The sequence below is a fragment of the Schistocerca americana genome, chromosome 11 (genome assembly GCF_021461395.2).
Source record: "Schistocerca americana isolate TAMUIC-IGC-003095 chromosome 11, iqSchAmer2.1, whole genome shotgun sequence".
Lineage (NCBI taxonomy): Eukaryota > Metazoa > Arthropoda > Insecta > Orthoptera > Acrididae > Schistocerca > Schistocerca americana.
Window position 1 is genome coordinate 66,613,840 of NC_060129.1, and position 16,391 is coordinate 66,630,230.

The 16,391-nt window shown below is 40.2% G+C and overlaps 1 long non-coding RNA gene and 1 other non-coding gene across 3 annotated transcripts in view; both read right to left on the minus strand.

The window, feature by feature from the left end:
• Nucleotides 1-6,506, minus strand: part of LOC124553800 — a 44,328-nt gene extending 37,822 nt beyond the window's left edge. For both annotated transcript variants that reach the window (XR_006968137.1, XR_006968138.1), the window contains exon 1: nucleotides 6,413-6,506. This is a non-coding gene — a long non-coding RNA (uncharacterized LOC124553800). The remainder of the gene's footprint in view (nucleotides 1-6,412) is intronic.
• An 8,179-nt stretch (nucleotides 6,507-14,685) lies between these two features.
• On the minus strand, nucleotides 14,686-14,759 carry Trnat-ugu. The gene has a single exon. It is a non-coding gene; the product is annotated as a tRNA-Thr (tRNA).
• Nucleotides 14,760-16,391: the final 1,632 nt, after the last annotated feature.

A 16,391-nucleotide genomic window follows, 5' to 3' on the forward strand; every position in this document is an offset into this window, starting at 1 on the left:
AGCAGGATAATGCACGACCACATGTTGCAGGTCCTGTACGGGCCTTTCTGGATACAGAAAATGTTTGACTGCTGCCCTGGCCAGCACATTCTCCAGATCTCCCAACAACTGAAAACTTCTGGTCAATGTTGGCCGAGCAACTGGCTCGTCAAAATGCGCCAGTCACTACTCTTAATGAATTGTGGTATCATGTTGAAGCTGCAGGGGCAGCTGTACCTGTACAAGCCATCCAAGCTCTGTCTGACTCAATGCCCAGGCGTATCAAGGCCGTTATTACGGTCAGAGGTGGTTGTTCTGGGTACTGATTTCTCAGGATCTATGCACCCAAATTGCATGAAAATGTAATCACGTCAGTTGTAGTATAATATATTTGTCCAATGAATGCCCATTTATCATCTTCATTTCTTCTTGGTGTAGCAATTTTAATGGCCAGTAGTGTACATGCGGAAGACAAATAAAGAATAAAATAACATCACTGTTTGTGGGAGCACCTTCCTACAGAGAGCAAGGGTAAGCTATTATCATGGAAAACCTGACAGTCTTATCAACTGACCAACACGTATTTTCAAAATTCAGGGTATCTGAGTAACTACTGGCTCTTCAGACTAGGTTGAGGCACTTGGCAGATAAAACGTTGGCACTGCAATGATTTAAGATTATATTTATTTTGGAAGTTTCATAGATGACAATACATTTGTCTCATTAACTGTAAGAGTCTGCTGCAAGATGAGAAGTAGTTAGATTATCACAGTGGGAACAAGACGAGTAACTGGCAGAAAGTTAAGGAGAAGTATTTTAGGCATATACGAACCGACATACAAGATGTAATTGATATAAGCTGCCAAAAATGATCATGTTAGTAAATCACAACCAAATGATTTAAAACATCTAGTAAAATGTTTGTCCATTTCCTACAAATGTTCCAGGAAAAAAAAAAAAAAGAGTTCGACTCGGGACAATGTTTTTGGAAAAGTTGACACTGGACAGCGCACACAGATTAGATGTGACTTGTGGAAACATTATGCATAGTAGACTGGAAGAATCCATTAAAGAGAATCAAAAATTAAGGGCGCCTGTCCTACACATCCTCCAACACAGGTACGCGTATGTAAGCGATCGGTTCGCATTATTTACTGCTGTGCAGGGGCGGTGGCAAGGGGTTAGCTATGGGGCTATAGCCCCCACCCCCCAATGGAGTATCGTGTTACACTGGATAAAATGACTTCAGAAATCAGCAACTACATAAGTTCAACAGATTCAACCATTTTTATGATTATATAGCAATATAGGTTGCAATGTATTTCAAACACATTTCAACAAAAGAATAAGAGCAGCAAACAGCTTACTATCTAAACCAATAAATATCATTTAACTTAAAAAGGGCATCTTATTATTTAATAATATACACTGGATGATTATTAATGTACGAATACCACTTACAATAATCAAGGAAGCTAAATAGGCCTATGCTGCGTATGCCTACCAACACAAACTGCTGACCCCACACAAAAAACTTCGAAATTGCCGGACATCTGGGACAAATCGTATTATTTTCACGAGCACACACATTCTGTAGACATGTTACCAAAAACTACTTTAAGCAACACCAAATTTTAACAATTTGTCGGTGGAGGACCCCAACTCTCGTTTAGTTAAGCGATATTCCATTCCCCCAAAACCCCCCTTGACCGACTTCTAGGATCACCCCTGCCCCTGCGCATAAAGATATAGCGAGAGTGAATCGGAAACAGGCAGGCAACAACAGATCGCATGGTAAACAAAATACTCATCACAGATTGAACCGTGTTTGACTCACGACAGAATAACTAATTTTCATAACGTGCACACGAGGAATGAACACAATCCATGCCAAGTAGTAGCAAGACATTTTCAGTACCACTTTTCTGTAAATGTACGAGCAGGTACAATCGATGATTTAATTATTGGGCCTTACGTTTTACCTGCATGATGGATTCCTAACAATTACCGAAACTATCTAGAGGAGACATTGCTAACAACTTCATTGGAAAATGTTCCATTAGCCATATGTCACAACACATGGTTCCTCCATGGTGGTGCTCCACCCCACACTGGTCACACAGTATGGAGGTTGTGAATGGACGATTTCTAGGACAATGGATAGGATGTTTTTGTGCATATTGATGGCCAGCATGCAGTCCTGATTTAAATTCACTGGATTTTTTTTACTTTTCGGGCCCTATGAAGGGAATTACTTATGTCCAGAAAGTCATTTGTGTGGATGAACTTACACAGAGGATTTTCGATGCTGCCAATACCGTGAAGGCAAATGAGCACACGTGTGAATGAGTGTGACAAGACTGGGTTCGCCGTCATGAAGCACGTGTTGAAATGAATGGCGGGCATTTTGAACACTGGTGTAACACTAAACAAAGTAATGTGGGTTTCATTACAGTACTTTTGTAGCAAAGGGAAACAACCTGAATTTAATTTTCATTGCAGTTTTATTGTAAAAAGAGAAAACAGTTGATTGTAATTAATGCACAACAAATTATAATTGGTTCATTTTGTACTACGGGAAACACATTTTATTTTATGTAGCTTTTCTTTACGACCATGACCTCCTTTATGGTAATGTTGTAAAAGAGAAAACATCTGGTTGTACTTAATTCATTGATTATGTAAAATGGATTATATGTTGTCAACCACCCAGTGACTGTTTAAACTGCTTGTTTCAGTAGTATTTTAATACCCAGACACCACGCAGCATTCTTGTACACATCCAATGCTTGCATTGCTCTGGTTCATCCATTACCTTTCTCTGACCACTGTGTCAATGTCTGTAATAGACAAGAAACACTATATGCCATCAGATGACAATGTAAACAGAAGTGCATCAACTATCAAACCCACAAATATCTGCCTTTTAGGAATACAAAAATAAAGAATGTGATACAGTGATATCTCAATAGAGTTTTTTTGTCAAGCACAATGACATGTACCTGCTGTATAATTATGGCAGCTTCTATCATTTACACCCTGTATAAGTGTGACTGGATGGTGGCCTAAGGACTTTGTGCCCTGACTAGGAGGTACCATTTATTAGGGTCTATTATGATGAACCAAATGATCTAAAAATTCATGAGGAATCTTAACATTAGTATTGAGGTCAAGTAATGTTTCTTCTTCCTTCTTTTCATTAAAAAAAGAGGGAGGGGTGAGCACCTACATGGTGTAGATTAATGTAGTGCGAAATCTTTCTCCCCTTGCTACAAGAAAGAACCTACGAGGTTAAGTCAATTATTATACACAAACAAGTTATAAAATTTTATTGTAGTCAAACAGGAAACTTAACAAGAACATCATTTTTTGACATAGCCTCCTTGCGTTTCAACACACTTGGTCCATCGTTGTATAAGCCTCCTGATTCCCTCATAAAAGAAGGTTCTTAGTTGAGCTGTGAACCAGGAATGCACCGCTTCTTTCACTGCTTCATCCGAGGCAAATCGACGGCCCCTTAATGCCTGTTAAATTGGACCAAACAAGTGATAGTCAGAACGGGCAAGATCAGAATTATATGGAGGATGATCCAGTACTTCAAATTTGAGTTTCTGGGGCGTTTCAGCAGTGTGGGCAGCAGTATTCAGAAGGGTTTTGTCGTGCAACAACACAACACCTTTTGACAGCAATCCTCAGCATTTGGGCATTTGCTTTGAACTGCAGGCTTTAGCCTGGCAGTAAACATCTCACTACAATGTACATTGTTTATTGTTGTGCCCCTTTCCCCATAATGTGGGATAACTACATGTTTATCAATCCTATATATAGTATGAATGTGATGATGTATTTAAGTAATAAAAGTTACCCACCGTAGAAACAGAGGCTAACAATGACTTTAATGAACATCATTTGCATTTTGTTTGGAAAGGTTTAAGCAATCCTTTTCTCCCACAAGAGAATAAAAAAGAATAAAATAAGATTACACAAAGCAGTCACTTGAGCTATGTTACCTGAAGTCTCATTTGTAAGATGCCTTTTGTTTGGATTTTACAACAAATTGTAAACAAGAACAAACAAAGTGGTTATTATGATATTTTATCAAAAATCAAAGTACAGACTCTCCCAGTGGCTGTACTGGGCTCAGCTTATCCTAGAATACAACCAGTTAAGATGTGTAAGATATTTCAAGATATAGATAAGGAAAAACAATGAAGCTGTTGATCCTTTTGGGCACAGAACACTAACTTTTAATTTCTTTGAATGTTGGCAAGCAACATACCATCAACTTTGAAAAATGTTAGGCTACTCTCGGTTCAAGCAGATGCAATCAGTCGAGGTTCAATGACACATTTTCTGTAGAAGTCTTCTGTTGAGGAATGGTCTATGGTCTGTGCACCTGATTTATCATTCACAGCATATGGCTTAATTGTAACCTAAAATTAACACATTGGAATGAGAGAGGGAAGTCCCTGGGATGATTTCTGAATCGCTTGGTTCTGACGGTATTCCTTTGTTCAAAACAGATTCCGACAATGGTTTCTTGAGCTAATAGTGCAGAGCCGTTTGTTTGTCATAATTTCATTTTCAAATCAACATTGCATTAGCAGAAAGTCTGTTGTCACTGGCCCATAAATATGCTATAAGCACTTTCACAATTTGTTATGAGAAGACAGTGAATTCTGCTTCATTATTGTTGAAGTCTTGTGAATGCTGCCATTTTAAGATAGGCTGTTGAATGGAAAACATTAAATATCACTGTGTTGCATTTTACGCATTCTAAAATGTCTATGTGTAATACATGTATCCGAGTTCAGTATTATCCTCATTGCAGTATGCAACAGAAGGATGCATTGTGGATTGGCAGATGGTCCATCGGTAAGACTGAATTGCATACATGAACGCACAAATGAGTAATTTTCAGCAAAATTATAGGTTATGAGAACTTGTGAGTCATCTCATAAGAAAACTGATTGCCCTTTAATAACATTAGGGACCGGGTCGACAGAAGTGTCCGATCCCACGCGTCGGCTTTGACCCGTGACGTAAGGGTGTTGTCGTGTGTGACGTCATGACGGCGCGGAGTTTTGTTTGAGTGTGGCTGTCTCCAGTTCAGTTTTATCTTATTTTATTTACTTTTCTGATCTGTTCGTTCTATCTCGTGAGATTTTTTTTTTAATTTAAAAACACTTATTACTTATTTTAATTATCTGTTTCCTCAAATTTGTGTTTTAGTTTATTTAATTTATCTTTCTGATCTATTCGTTCTATCCCGTGAGATTTTTTTTTTAAAAGACAAAGACACTAATCAGCTACTGAAGCATCTTTATCTTCTATGGGTTGCAGGGGTTACGACCCCTGGGGAGGTGGGTGGATATTCATGCATGGCTGTCTTCACTTACACATTGTAGCTACGCAAGGCGTCTAAATTTGTTTATATTTAGTTTGCCCCCCACCCAAAACACCCCATTACCCACGCTTGTCCCGTTAGTGTCATTAGGTTTCTTGTGGAAAGTGTGTGTGTTTGTTTTTGTTTCCGCCATATTTGTGACGTTATGGGTCAAAGCAGACGGGTGGGATCGGACGCTTCCATATTTCCTAGGGACCCATGACCTCAGCAGTTTGGTCTCATAAGACCTTACCACGAATTTCCAAAAAATCTCTCCAATAACATAACAGTGTAACTTTCATCTAAAATTAGAATAGAAGCTACACCAAAACTTCCACTCTTCATTATTGATGATCCCTTGTAACTTAAGAAAAATCAATGTAGTGCAGTAGACTTGTACATTTAAAAATCAATTCCCCTTTCTACTCATCCTCTCCTCACCTTCAAATTTTATCAAAGGCAAACAAAAATACGGCAGCAATATATTTTTCTTAGAAAAATAAAAACTGTGTTTCTGAGATTTTCAAATAGATTTTTTCTACAATTTTTTAAGGGAAAATTTAATCTCACAGTAATTAACGCATAGTTCAGGTGCTTTCAACTGACAAGAGCTAACTATCTAGCTTCAATAGTTATAGAGCTATATGCAGAAATATTTCTCAAAAGGTTTGGAAAATCACGCAGTTTCTCACGATTTTGAAGAAAAAAGTCTAGCATAGGGAAACGCTGTTGGAATTCGCGGTGTTTGTTAACTACCTGGGTATGGCCAGATGTTTAAAAAATCTGACACAACTGAGACATCAAGGTCCAAAACTTAATCAAATTTGTCTGATCTAGTATTATCTACACTGGGTACAAAATTAAGGCAGTGGAAGAAGTGTTAGAGTAGTGGTATGAGTGAGATGAAGTTCAAATGTATATTATGAGCTTCAATTACGGCAAAACTGAAATCATCTGTCTGTCTGCCAACGCTTACGCATTTTTCAATGTAACGTGACGTACCTAACATAGTTTCAAAAATAAACGAATAACAAGGATTATAAATACCTGCATCGCATTACATGCTCATTCTTCAAGTTACTGTACTATTTGTTCACAGGCCTTGATTAACAGCAAAAGTGGTACACTAGTGATGTACAACCATGTATTAATATGTACAAAAACTGCAGATCTTCGGTAACGTTTTTTGAATTCAAATCGTGCATGACTGAACACAGTAATCCCGTTACCACACTATTATTAATTTGTTTTTGTTTGTAACTAATAACAAACATATCGCTCCACATATTATTACGGAATAACGACTAAAACAAATGAACAGAGACCAAAGCTACCAACGTACTACGTCGCTTTGGCGACAAAAACCGAGTCATTGCTTACCCAACAGCTGCAGGCAGATCAAAATCGCGAAATTATCACTACACCCTCCTCAATATCACAAATTTCTTTTTTTAAGTTGTTTCAAACATTAATTCTATTTCTAAAGGCGTTTAAATTACGTGAACCTGTTGTATCTTCATTTTAATTCATCGAAAATCACTCTCTCACTGACATGGAAGTGAGAATTTTTTTGTATCGAGACTGCTTTTTCAAGTTCCTTCGATCGCCCATTTGCTGCATCAGTCATTGCTAGAATCACGAAAATCTGTTTCGGTTATGCATGTTAGTGTAACTTCCTGTGTGTATAGAGTGAGTCATGCATTTCACACGTTCACAGTGGTTTGCAGACTGCAGTGCAGAGAATTAATTCAATACTGGTCACTGTGTACTCTAAACATTCATGAGTTATGTCTGATGCGCAACTGTTTGATCAGGAGCGTCAAAGTAATTCGCCTGTGGCAGAATTGCTTGCAGTAGAAACATCATTTTCAGAAGACGAAATGTTTAGTTCAAGTTACGTCGATCGCGGTGTCACCAGCAATCCACTTTTTCTGTTTGTCTGTCCACTCGGTCATGCATAAATAAATTCATAGAAAAAAGCGAACAGTGAGATGAATGAAGTGCACAGAAAACTAATATAGGTGAACTTGAAAGACGTAATCATGTAAGATAAATCCTTGCATACCGGCCATGGCTTTCATGTAAGTTACGACGGTAAATCGTTATTGACTAAAAGAAGTCTGTCACTTAGTTAACATGGGTTGGAGGCATAGCATGAAAGCAACTCAAAGTATTTTGGACTATTGGCTTATTAAGAAAGCTTCGAATCCTTACTAAAAGGTTGAACAATATTTTGGGGATGTAGATTGTAACATAAAAGAATGATACAGAACTAAACTATCGACCTACTATAAATATAAATCCATTCAGGCGATAGCAGTGTACCTGCCGAGGAATAACGTAGTCCAGCACATGCACGGTATATGTTGTATCAGTGAGCATACTGTCTGTGTGTACAATGGGGAAGGTACATGATCTATCTGAGATTGGGCGAGGGCAGACTGTAACGGCCCGGGTTCAAGGAGTGCTGTGATTAGTGTCTTCAACATGTGGTGAAACTGAGGTGGAACCAAGTCCAGATGACAGAGGTTGGGTGTCCACCCCTCATTACAGATGTTTGCCCATCATTCTCAGTACTCGTGGCAGATTAATCTACAAAGTCCCGTACAAGTTCGGGCATAGTGTGTGCGTTCACACAAGAAGGTCGATGGCCGGGAAGCCATATTTTTTAACTATATATGACGGTAGTATCTGTTCCCAAAAGAACAGTTACCGTAGATGACCATGCAGCTTTGCTAGAATGAAATGATAATTAAATGTACACCCTAGCTGTAACCAGGTGTTGATATACTTCATTGGGAACATGCTGAAAATGTGTGCCCCAACTGGGACTCGAACCCGGGATCTCCTACTTACATGGCAGATGCTCTATCCATCTGAGCCACCGAGGGCACAGAGAATAGTGCACCTGCAGGCACTTACCGCTTGCATGCTCCCCGCGAGACGCACATTCCCAACATGCTTAACCTTTGGTTCTGTTCCCAAAGGCCAAGACCCATCTTTGGATGTGACCCTTCATTCTATCATTCCCTCCTTAAATTCCAGACTGAAAAATCTGTACTCCTTACCCACCTTGCCCTTGACAAATAAACTGCCTCCCAAACTGCCATTCCCGACAGCTGCTTTCTCTCTTTAAAATCCTACCTCTCAGCCCCTTAATGTGCTAACACACTCAGTGTGGTTCTCCTTGAAGCCAGCCATAAACTTGAACAAAACCTCTCACCATCTTAAGAATCTGTGTAGCCAATTGCTCAAATACCTCAATAGTTGTGTCCAACTCCTACACCAATCACCAACTGGAATGTGTCCAATTTATTTCCAATGCTCTCCCACAGGGTGCTATCCTTGTTATGTACCATCAAAACAACTTTGCTTTACACAAATACCCACATACACATGGTCTCTCTGTCCTAGAATGCCACCTCTTCCAACAGTTGCCTGAAAGTCTTTCTAAAACTTCCTTTATTGTCACACAAGCCGGCTCCGACCCTACCCATAACTACTTCATGTTTGAGGACCAGACCTGCAAACAAATCAGAGGCAAAGCCATGGGGACCAGGGCACCCCATTCCTACGACAACCTTTTCATGGGTGCATGAAAGAGGCATTCCCCAAGACCTATAAGCTTCCCCCCCCTCCCCCCCCCCCCCCCGGTTTGATACAGATTCACCGATAACATCTTTGTGGTCTGGACTCGTGGTGAAGAAAAATTTCTCCTCCTCTTCCTGCAAAAACTTAACTAATTTTCCCAAATCAAATTCACCTGGTCTTTTTTCAAACCCAAAGCAAATTCCTTTCATGCTGACTTCTGCCTCACTGAAGCTCACATCCAAACCTCAGTCCATATAAAACCAACAATACCTACACTTTATGAAAGCTACCACCCCGTCTACATCAAATGCTTCCTTCCCTACACCCCAGGCATCTGCATCTACATCTAGAGAGATACTCCACAAGCCACCATATGGTGTGTGGTGGAGGTTACACTGTACCACTGCTAATCATTTTGTTTCCTGTTTCACTCACAAATAGAGCAAGGGAGAAATGACTGTCTGTACGCCTTTGTAGGAGCCCTAATTTCTCATATCTTATCTCTTTGGTCCTAACACGCAATGTATGTTGCTGGCAGTAGAACCATTCGGCACTCAGTCTCAAATGCAAGTTCTCTAAATTTTCACAATAGTATTTCTCGAAAAGAATGCTGCCTTCCCTCCAGGGATTCCCATTTGAGTTCCCAAAGCATCACCGTAGCACTTACGTGTTGTTCCAACCTACCAGTAACAAATCCAGAAGACCATCTCTGAATTTCTTCAATGTCTTCCTTCAATCTGACCTGGTACAGGTCCCAAACACTTGCATAATACTCAAGAATAGGTCACACCAGCATCCTGTATGTGATTTCCTTCACAGGTGAATCACTCTTTCCTAAAATTTTCCCAATAAACTGAAGTTGACCATTTGCCTTCCCTACCACAAACCTTATATGCCCATTCCATTTCATATTGCTTTGCAACATTATGACCAGATATTTAACTGACTGGAGTGTATCAAGCAGGTCACTAGTAATACTGTATCTGACCATTACAGGTTTGTTCTTCCTACTCATCCTCATTAACTTACATTTTTCCACATTTAGAGCTAGCCGCCATTCATCACACCAAATTGAAATTTCGTCTAAGTCATCTTGAAGCTTCATGCAGTCATTCAGCTTTTACACTTTACTATACACTGCAGCATCATCAGCAGACAACAGCAGATTGATGCCCCTCCTGTCCGCCACATCATTTATGTATATAGAAAACAACAGCAGTCTGATTGCACTTCCCTGGGGCACTTGTGGCAATACTTTCATCTCTGATAAACACTCACATCTGCAGCAAAAATATCTGCTCCACCAAAAAATTGGATTCCGTAGAAATGTTTGAACACATGAGGCAATACTGACCCTATGACTTATATTAGAAGAAAGATTAAGGAAATGCAAACCTACGTTTCTAGCATTTGCAGACTTAGAGGAACTTTTGACAATGTTGATTGGAATACTTTCTTTCAAATTCTGAAGGTGGCAGGGGTAAAATACAGGGAGCAAAAGGCTATTTACAATTTGTACAGAAAGCAGATGGCAGTTATAAGAGTCGAGGGGTATGAAAGGGATGCAGTGGTTGAGAAGGGAGTGAGACAGGGTTGTAGCCTATCCCCGATGTTATTCAATCCGTATATTGAGCAAGCAGTAAAGGAAACAAAAGAAAAGTTTGGAGTAGGTATCAAAATCCAAGGAGAAGAAATAAAAACTTCGAGGTTCGCTGATGACATTGTAATTCTGTCAGAGACAGAAAGGGACTTGGAAGAGCAGGTGAACGGAATGGGCAGTGTCTTGAAAGGAGGGTATAAGATGAACACCAACAAAAGCAAAACGAGGATAATAGAATGTAATTGAATTAAGTAGGGTGATGCTGAGGGAATTAGATTAGCAAATGAGACACTTAAAGTAGTAAAGGAGTTTTGCTATTTGGGGAGCAAAATAACTGATGAAGGTTGAAGTAGAGAGGATATAAAATGTAGACTGGCAATGGCAAGGAAACCGATCCTGAAGAAGAAAAATTTGTTAACATTGAGTATAGATTTAAATGTCAGGAAGTCATTTCTTAAAGTATTTGTGTGGAGTGTAGCCATGTATGGAAGTGAAACGTGGACTATAAATAGTTTAGACAAGAACAGAATAGAAGCTTTCTAAATGTGGTGCTACAGAAGAATGCTGAAAATTGGATGGGTAGATCACATAGCTAATGAGGAGGTACTGAATAGAATTGGGGAGATGAGGAGCTTGTGGCACAACTTGACTAGAAGAAGGGATCGGTTGGTAGGATATGTTCTGAAACATCGAGGGATCACCAATTTAGTACTGGAGGGCAGCGTGGAGGGTAAAAATCGTAGAGGGAGACCAAGAGATGAATACACTAAGCAGATTCAGAAGGATGTAGGCTGCAGTAGGTACTGGGAGATGAAGAAGCTTGCACAGGATAGAGTAGCATGAGGAGCTGCATCGAACCAATCTCAGGACTGAAGACCACAACAACAACAACAACAACAACAACAACAACACAAAATCCCTCAACACATACACTGACACTGACAGTCTCTCTCAGACTGTCCTCAACTACAGCTACCTCACAGATTTTATTCACAAACAAATCTTCTGGCCGATTTCATACTCTCTCCCTCTCGTTAATGCAGTTCTCAATCACAAAAGAGTGCTGACGGACCCCTCTTTGTGCCCAGGACCACCCAGGCCTCAAATGATTCTATATTTCCTACATCTACATACACATTGCTCAAATCACTGCACAGAGCACGACAGAGGGTAACTTCTACCATACTAGTAATTTCCTGTACTAATCCACTCGCAAAAAAGAGTGAGGAAAAAACAACTGCCTAAAAATGTCAATACAAGCCCTAATATCTCACATCTTATCGTCATGGACTTGTGGAAAATGTACTTTGGGAGCAGTGGATTCATTCAGCAGTCAGCCTCAAATATCGGGTATTACTTTATGAGGCCACAGCTACAACTTTTTCAAGTTGAGCCCTGAAATGGGATCCTCTCTCCCTTATATCTTTCTCGCACCAACCAGTGTCACCTTCTAACACCCTCCTAATCTCCGTACCATCCTAGTCAGACTATATGACATTCCTAAACCATTACCCACACTCCAGTGTTCCTGCCATTGGGATTGTCATAGTGTAAATCCTTCTCCGTGCACCAACCGACCACCACCTACTCCAGTTCCACCATTAGTAAATCCTACAATATCAAAGGCAGATCAACTTGCAAAACCGTGCATGTTGTTTATCAATTAACTTGTGTCCACTGCACTGTGTTATATACATACCTGACCATCACTAAACTGGTGGAGCATACAAATGTGCATGGAAGAACTTTCTGCCTTTGGGACATCCAGTACCCAGTTGCTCAATATACTCCACCACATGATTCAAGGGTGCTACACAACACAGGCCATTTGGATCTCCCTGCCCCCCCCCTCTCCCCCCTCCAGTTCCCACCTGGTACTGTTTTCCTGGACTCCATAGTTTGGAGCTGCCCATCTGTGACATCCTCACATTTCGACACCATCCTATCCTGATCTTAATCTTCATTAACACATCCCTCCTCCTCATTTTGTTTCACTAAGCTTTTCTCTCCTTTTATTGTCCACCTTCACTCTCTTACCTACCTGCCCTCTTTCTGTCCACCCCTTATACTGTCATAGTTCCTAATTGTACTATTCATTCCTCTTCCTTCTAATCTATCTTTACTTTTAACTGTGCCAGTGTCATTTCTGCACTGAAGCTGGCAGTGCACTTTATCCCTGAGCTACTCTCTCTGACATCTCCCCCTTCATCCTCGTCTCCTCTCTTTCTCGCTGCAGGTCTGACTGCACTCGCATCCGAGTTGGCCTCTCATCTAACTTTCATATATCGCAGATCCCTCGAACAAAAATCCTCGCTCAGTTCTTGGAAAAAAGCACAGGTCACACATGTATACGGGAAGGGTAGTAGAAGTGTACCACAAAACTACTGTCCGATATCCCACACACTGATCTGTTGTAGAATATTAGAACATAGTCTGAACGCTAACATAATGAGGCATCTTGAACAGAATGATCTCCTCACTGCCAACCACCATGTATTCCGAAAACATGAGTCATGTGAAACCCAACTCACTCTTTACTCCCACGACCTACTGAAAGCTTTGGATCAAGGGTGTCAGGAAGATGCTGTGTTGCTTCATTTCTGAAAAGCATTTGACTCAGTAACTCACCTATGCTTATTATCAAAACTACGATCTTATGGGGTGTCGAGTGAAATTTATGACTGGATTGAGGACTTTTTGGTAGAGAAGTCATAGAATTTTATTGTCAGATGTAGAAGTATCTTCAGATGTGCGGAAATCGTGTTGGGACCTTGCTGTTCCTGTTGTATGTAAATGACCCTGCAGATAATATTAATAGTGCATTGTTATCAATAGCTGTGTTTGAGCAATTAGCTACCCTATTTTGGAAGTTGACAGTATGGATTACGTGAATGATAGTGTTACTAACTGATAAATCATTACTGGACAAGTCTTTAAGATAATCTACATTAAAGTTATCAGAATCACTGTTTATCTTTTTTATTGCTGTTACATAGGCCTATATAACATCAATGTGATCTATGAACAGATTAAAATTACCCAGTGGCGTTCAGTACAACCTTACCATTATAAATGATTTATTATGAAATTCTAGTTCTGTCCTGCATGCTTCCACAAGCTGCTTTAGGCAGATGACAATTCCTGATGAATGCAGCAGCTCCTTCTGTTTCCATTTCTGCTCTACAGAAGCAAGAGACTAATCTAAATCCTGTTATACTTATCACTTATGTATCAGTGGGCACATAATGTTCATAGAGGTAAATTATGTCAGATGATTTGATGTCTGTTATTCACCAAGGCAGATAAGTACTGTAGTTCATTAATTTTAGTTGTTAGTACTCAAATATATGATGACTTAAATATATAAGGGATCCGAAAACTGAACGCGTGGAATGGTTCCATTCAAAAGTAATCACCAAACTTGTTAAGGCATTGCCAAAGATGTAAAAATCTTACGGCAAAAGGTTCAGACTGTATTCAGGATGTTGCAGTATTTCCCAACCAAATTGTTGAGGCACAGCTTTGGTCCGATTGGTGGTGTGGCAGCAGGCATAATTGTGCAACAGGTTGATTCCAGCCAGAGGGCAAATTGTAAAACAGACAGCGGAAAGATCCCACGTCTCCCTTGCTAATAAATCCAAAGCTGTTCACACAATTTCCAGTACGGTCACGATAACCTCCTACTTCAACTCCTCTGCTCCTCTGCTTGTCGAGTTCCTCAAGTGTGGAACCACAATCAATGTGCAATGCCAGAAAGACACTCTGGCAAAACTGTGACGTGCTATAACATCAAAATATCGAGGAATGCTGTCTGATCGAATCATCCTATTGCACGATAACACCCACCCCCACACCTCCAATCAGATGAAGGCTATGGTTCTCTGAATTGACTCTGTGATTTTCACATCTTTGATGACCTGAAGAAATACGTGTGGACATCAGTTTCAGTCAGCCTAGGAAGTGCAAGAGGGTGAGGTTGTGGATATGTCAGCAGCCGACTGTGTTCTGTGAAACGTGAATTGATGATCTTTTGTGCCAATGTGATAGATGTCTTGAAATTACAATGAAATGAACAGCCTTAGCTACTTACAGGCATCAATATACGTCAACGGGGACAGATGAAAATGTGTGCCCCGACCGGGACTCAAACCCGGGACCTCCTGCTTACATGGCAGACGCTCTATCCATCTGAGCCACCGAGGACACAGAGGATAGTGTGACTGCAGGGATTTATCTCTGTATATTCCAAGAACGGCCAAGCATTGAATTACTTACTCCCACATGCATGTTGTGAAATGACCACAATGAGAAACTTAGAGAAACGAGAGCTCCTACAGAAGTTTATTGAGAGCCATCCTTCCTTTGACTATTTGCAAATGGAACAGGTGGAGGGACAATTGACAGTGGTCCCAGAAGTACCCTCTGCCACACACCACTGCAAGGTGGCTTGTAGTGTAAAGAATTAAATGCAGACTTGCTTCTTTCTACACCTCTTCCTTCCAGTTTCACTGGACTGAACCATTACTTTCTTGGAAGTTTCTGTTCAGTCCTTCCCATCTTTATTGTTCATCTACCAAATGCATTTGTTCTGCGTACCAGTTTCATAGTATTATAGTTCCATTTTCTATGCAACCATGTAATGTGGGATGGTACAGGTAGTGGCCTCACTTCATGTTAGACAGCAATCATTGTTCCATCTCTCATAATCTATTAATGACAATATTTTCTTTACCTAACTCTACCTCCTGTACAGATTCATGAACCAGTAAAGCATAGTTACAGTGAGACGTCAGTTATTTAGACTAGGTGAGACCATAGGCCATCAGGATTATCAAAAAAACAGATAATCCAACCTCATTGTATGGAACTAAGTAACAAAGTTGGTATCCTTACTTCACCAAGGAGTAAATCTACCAATGTGTTGTGTAAATCAGAGAAAACTTTTCTCAGTATCTCACCGACACTTCTATTCATAATCATGGAGGAAGTGCCACTTTGGACTTATATTCACCATGGAGAAACAAACGCAAAACAGTATTGCTCATAATGAAATAAATTTAAAAAATGTTACTAAAATATATCTGTTTAAAAAGACAGTATAAACATTCTTCATATGTAACACAAAGTACACACACACGTGTGTGTGTGTGTGTGTGTGTGTGTGTGTGTGTGTGTGTGTGTGTGTTTTTACTGTACCACATTTCCTTTCTTTATGTGTGTGGTTGTACTGGGCGAGGTGGCGCAGTGGTTAGCACACTGGACTCGCATTTGGGAGGACGATGGTTCAATTCCGCGTCCAGCCATCCTGATTTATTTTTTCTGTGATTTCGCTAAATCAGTCCAGGCAAATGCCAGGATGGTTCCTCTGATAGGGACATCACTGTTTGGTCTCTTCCCCCAAACAACCTAATCCAACCCAACTAAGCGCTTCTGCTTTTTGGTGAGTGGTCTTCTTTAATCTAAAAGTATGATCACAATATAATGTTTCTGCAAGAAAATCATGTGCCAAGATCTACAGTGCTTGATAGTAATATGTTCTCACTCTCCTGAACTCAACTTCTCTTTCATCATCGGGGGTGCTGACACAGTTTTTCCAGGCATACTGAGATTAGGATATGAAGACATGCAAGGGGCATACTTGTTTGTTTATGGCCTGGAGCTAGTGCAAGGGGCATAGCAGCATTTTCATGGTTCAGTGCAGTAACTTCTTTCTTTCTCTGAACTAAATGTATTTTCATCTTGACAAAAAAAAAAAAGATATGAGCTTGCTGCAATTTTAAACTTGATGAAATGTGAACAGCCTGTATGGCAGATGTAACTAGGCTACTTATCTTG